Source organism: Cibotium barometz, chromosome 48, assembly GCF_041138505.1.
Source record: "Cibotium barometz isolate CiBa-2024 chromosome 48, ASM4113850v1, whole genome shotgun sequence".
NCBI classification, from domain to species: Eukaryota; Viridiplantae; Streptophyta; class Polypodiopsida; order Cyatheales; family Cibotiaceae; genus Cibotium; species Cibotium barometz.
In genome coordinates, this window is record NC_141093.1 from 27,556,158 (window position 1) to 27,562,157 (window position 6,000).

Here is a 6,000-nt window from a genome sequence, read left to right on the forward strand (position 1 = left end):
GTGACAGCAATCATATCATCTTCAGATACCTGTGATCCAATGGTGGCAAGCTGGTCTGCTATGGTCTTAACCTCTGTCGTATAAACTTGGATGATTCTGCCACTTGTAGACATGTTGAACTGTTGTTTCAATTGAATCTTCCTTGCATGTGTTATATTTCCATAGTTCTTCTCATGAGTATGTCCCAAGCATCCTTTGGGGACTCACATCCAGTGATCTGTATTGCCATAGCATCAGAAATACATAAAGAAAACCAGTGTAGCACTTTGCATGCTCTCTCTGTCCACTAAATTTCATGTTGTGAATCACCAGTGTAATAGTGGGTGTACTCTATAAAGCAATCTATTGAGCAACAAACTATTTATTAATTATGAAGCTCAAACACAACCCATGATGTTATGCAAGGGTGATACCTTAGTTTGCTTGGAGGATATGGAGGGGATGTTTTTCATATTTTTTTTGTGCCAATCCTTTTCTTACAAATGTCCTTGTTTGGTGACACTCGAGTATCGTCGTTCCAAAAATGCACCACACAGTCAATCACCTCTGCACTCAAGCAATTGGTCGTACACTTTCTACCACCAAACACCCACTTGAAGTGTATGATGTGAATTTCCACATGGTGTTGCTTAAAGTTTCATGGGTGTGTGTTGAGAGCATATGCTAGTTTCTTATCATGAATTCCCATAGCATTGGTAGTAGTTCCAGTGTTGTTGTTGACAATCATTTGCAACAGACACCCCTTTACACCCAATTGCTCAGTAGTGTGCAATCTTTTTACTTCATTAAGAGACATGGCTAGATTCTCAACTATTGCTGAGGATATCCCTTCTTTGGGAACTATAGTAGCGACTTACAAAATAGGTTTCATGTCACAATGAACCAAAATCTTACCCAAAGCAGGTCCCTTTGTGGATTAGTGAAGGTTGCGTGTCATCTGGTTGAAACGTTGTACAATTGACAAAGATAAATGTCTTTGAATTCTCTCTGAGCATTTGCTACCTACCAATTCATCTAAGCTTGAACATGTTTGGTATTCAACATCCTCTGTGCTTGACAATTGTGCTACACAGCATGGACATACATAAAACAATTACTCAATTGGAATAAAGAGCGAGACCTCAAAAAAATGAAAGCATGAACATACGTAAAATAATTACTCAATGGAATAAAGAGCCAAACCTCAAAAAAATAAAATTTAGTAAAGAACATACCCATGGCTTTTGTAGCTGTTGTTGCAAACGGAGATACCAACCAAATTCAAACCTACATTGAATGTGCAATAAACACAATTAAAACATCTTTTCATTACAAAATCAAATCACATAATTAATTTACCTACACTAAAAACATGTGAATAAATAAGTGATTAATGTGGCTGATTTATTGAACAATATAGGTAATTATCATGGCTAAAATTAAAATCTCTAGAGCCACATGATATGAGAGAGAGAGAGAGAGAGAGAGAGAGAGAGAGAGAGAGAGAGAGAGAGAGAGAGAGAGAGAGTCATCAACGATGGAAACCACAACCACCTCGATGGTGCATGCAACAATTACAATATGGTGGGAATTAAAATTACCCTCTTGGAAGGAGGAAGCCATGGCATACTATTGGGCACTACTTGCCTAGGATTGTTTGTCACCTAGAGCACAAAGACTTGACTACATGAAGCATATATGTAGAGGGAGGCACATTTGGAAGAAGATCTCCAAAGTTTAAAAAAATAAAAAAGAAAGAAGCCCGTGGGGTCGACTATGTAAACACTACCTATAGCACATGCGTTCAAGGAGAATTTAAAAATACCCTTATTAATAAATTTTTGTATATTAAACATACCCCTTATGTATGTATTTTGGTAATAAAACTAACCCTTATGTATGGAAATTTTCACTTTTGAAATTAAAAAACCCCTTATGTTTGTAAATATTTCTGTAAATCCATCCAAGAAAAAATCCCTTGTGTTAAATGCACGTGTTATCATACATATTAATTAGTGGACCCCACTAAGGCAAGAAGAAAATAGATATGCATGGTACCTTAATTGAGTTGTAGGTTTTTGTTAGTGTGGAAGGTAAACTAGAAGGCCTCCATAGAACCTTCTTCCCAAGAAGTAAGCGGTTCAATGAATGAGAGAGAGAGAGAGAGAGAGAGAGAGAGAGAGAGAGAGAGAGAGAGAGAGAGAGATTGGAGGGAGAAAGATGGGTGAGGGAGGGAAGGTGCTGAAACTTCCTCAAGGTAGATTCTTGAAATTTATGGAAAAAAATAAGTCCGCAAAACGGGTGCCGTCTCCTCTGCAAGCATGTTGAAGAGAACTGCCTAAACTTGCAAAACGGTCACCACCCCAGCAAAAACAATAATAATTTTATTCTACTCTACAAAAGATAAAAAAATTGACTTTAATTTTTTTTAAAAACCTTTTCTGCCCCACAGCTAGAAGGACATGTGACCTTTTTATTTTATTTTCTATTTGTTTTTTTAACTTCCCACCCACCACCTCCCCCCAAATTCAAAATATCATTCCTTAATTAATTAAATTAAAAAAAACTAAACCCCGTACTCCTTTTCAAAATTTTACTAAATCCCTTTATATTTCATAAGCTAGCCCCCTTTTTATTTTGTTTTTCGATATATATATGTGTGTGTGTGTGTGTGTGTGTGTGTGTGTGTGTGTGTATCGTCACTTGCATTTTGTGAGAGCACCCACTCTTAGCACTTACATTCGGGAGCTAGGATCCTCATGGGTGGATACTCTTACCTTGCCACCATTGAAATTTGAGGAGGTTCCCACCTCCACCCTTGTAACATCTTTCAAGAGGGAGTCTCTTTATTCCTTCCATTCCACAATACATTTGGATCCATCTTTTCCACCTTGTTCCATAGGCCATGGTGCCATTCACCCTTGGGCTTAGCTCGGGCACCTTCTTTGAGCCACTTTGATCTTGGATTATTCTATCTGGACTTTACATGGGCCTCATTGATGATACTATCTTTATCAACGTACCTTTCTTGGGTGTTTGTTGGAGCACTTGACTCTAGCCTCATACATTTGGGATCCCAACATACACCTTTGGGAGCCTCCTGAGTTCCCTGTTTTTATTTGGGATCCTAGGGATGGGACCAACTTTTGAGGTGGGGGAGAATCCCTCACTTTCATGGTCTACTTTTGAGATGGGGAAGTTTCCCTTGCTTCATTATTTGGTGCATGGAGGATCCTCTTCATTGACACATCTTCATCGTTTGGCCTAGGTCATTTCCTACATTGGCACATCTTTGGCATGATCCTTCCTTTGTTTGTGCTTCATCGACATCAACCCTATCGCTTTTTTGCCCTTTTCCCCATTAGGGGAAATATGGAGGACTACAAAAAGGGACTTGTATGGATTAGCTTAAGTTGCTAATTTTTTGGGTTTAGAATGCCAAACTTGGCTCCATAATAGGGGACAATCTAATGAATACCCTACTTTTGGGCCCCTTTTTAGACTAGTAACTCCTAGATCCTCTCCTATTGTTACTCTAGGGTCTACTTAATTTTAAAAAAAGTTACCACTATTTCTCCTCTTCAAGCCCCATACCTTTTCCATCATATCTCATGCATATATATGTGGTCTCACACCTCCCTCTTCCCCAAAAATATGAAAAACATGGGTATAAGAGACCCTAAAATTAGGGTTTTTTGAAATTTTTAAATTTAACATTTTTAAATTTAAAAAGGGTCCCTCAATCATATGCTACCTTCAGGAGTACCTTTTCAAGGTCATTTTCAACAATAACTACCTCATTTTCCTTTAATTATCCTTTAATCAAGTACTCTAATACTTCTTTCATTTTCCTTTAATCATCCTTTAATCAAGTACTCTAATACTTCTTTCATTATTACTGACCTTAGCCTAAACCATGCCTTCTTTAGAAGATATTACTAACATAAGAAAACGTAAAATAGATCTTCATATTCGTGTAGAAGAGGAATATGCATCAATGGAACGTCCTTACGTAAGACAAACATTGGATAATTAATGCATCCACTTCTTTACTTAGGGCTTAGGAAAGAAACATGTAGACTTATGGGTTGATGGTGCGCTCTATCCACGTGACCCATTAACCTTAGATATACCCACCCCTGATCTGACTAGTTTAGTACGTCACATTGGTGATGGGGAAAATGGGCTTCTTGGATATTGTAAACGTCTAACAATCTGTGGTGAGCTTACATGCAACATATATAGACATCAAATTTGCATCTTCAATTAAATATTGAAGATTTAACAAAACAAGTGCAAAATTTAGAGAATAAGAATAAAGACTAGGAGATACAAATCAAGGAACAAGAGAAAGAATTAAATAAGCTTAGAGTCAAATTAGATCATTTAAAGAAAACCCCAGTTGGTGCAAGGGAACGCCAAAGAGAGCTATTAGAAATTGATAGACTTGCAATAGGTAGTGGGGCTAGGAAAAGGCCAATCATGGCAACAAGGTGAATAAGAATAATTGAGTGTTGAATAATTTAAATAAGAGTTCTACAACTAACACTTTTCTTCAACATTTACATTTCAGGAACTTTTTGATTCATCGGTAGGAAATTCACAAACACATACCCAGAGTCTTTTGAAAGCTTGCATTAGGAAGCAAGACAATGTTTGCTATTGTTCATAACCCCAATTACAAGGGATTTTGTGATGTTTTGACAAAAGATATCATGAAGGACATTGAGGGGATTTTGAGTGCAAATGATATTCTTTTTGTGATGAAGCAGGGATAAGTTGCAAGGGCTATGAGTCCATACATGCCATCATAAAGGAGGCTCTTCACAAAAAGCGAGGGATCAGAAGCCACTTACTTCCACCTACATACAAAGTTGCATTGGCAAAGAAGACAAATAATGAACATGTAAGATCACTTGTCTGTGAGTATTTTCATGTGGAGGGAACAAAAGTATTGAAGGACAAATCAAAGGGTGATATCAAAGTAGATTATGATGCCTTCAACAACATTTTTGTGGATTTAAAGAGGCTTCAACAAGCAATGATTAGATTTTATAAAGTCTCTCATGAAGGTTAGTATGATTTAAACTTTCTTATTCATGGGTGAAAGATCAAATAACATGTATATCTAATCATGTGTTGCTTCATGATTGTAGAGTCTATGGGAGTTGTCTCTTTTGGATTGAAGCTAGATGAGTGTCAAATTGTCAAAGGGTGTACATTGGAAAGAATGGGACTTACACTCATGAATTAGGCAATGGCACATGCAAAGGACAAGGACAAGGCACCTTCTTTTAGTGTTCAATTTGAAAAAGACAATTGGTGGTTAGGAGCTTTTGAGGTGCCAAAGGAGAACCATGAAATGCTAGATTAGATGCTTCAAAGGTGTCCTTGGATTGTTGAGGTCATCAAGTAACAAATAAATGGTGAACAACTTGAAGTTCTAGGTGTGGATACCTTTGTAGTGGATTGGTATTTAGGAGGAGATTTGAAAACAATCAAATGTATGCTTTGTTGTGACACAAGTGCTACCTCTTTACTTCCTTGCCATATATGTATGAATAAATCAAAGCAAAAGTGTAAGAAGGAAGATGAATTGCAATGGATTGATGGAGTCATGTCATGCAACTTAGAAGCACCGCCAGCAGACAGGGATGTGAAGGATCCTACATGAAATCCCATTATTTCATTCCCATGTGAAAAAAATCACTTCTACACATTACATGCCATGATGAGAATATTTGATAAGTTTCTGAAATTTCACATTGACTTTGCATTCCGTATGAAGCCGGCTTCTCGATCCATGGAAGCCATTTCCAAAGTGGAGGATCTACTCAACTCTCTACTAGGGGTGCATGGAGGTAACGTCAAAATAGTGAAAGATGCAAAGATGTCTAGAGATATTCAAGTTGTGGTGCGACAAGTATCAATGAGTGGAGAAAAGACTAGACATTTTTTGCACATGTCAGGGAAAAACTCCAAAGCAAGATGGGAGTTGTGGAAAGAGTTATGCAAGTGTAC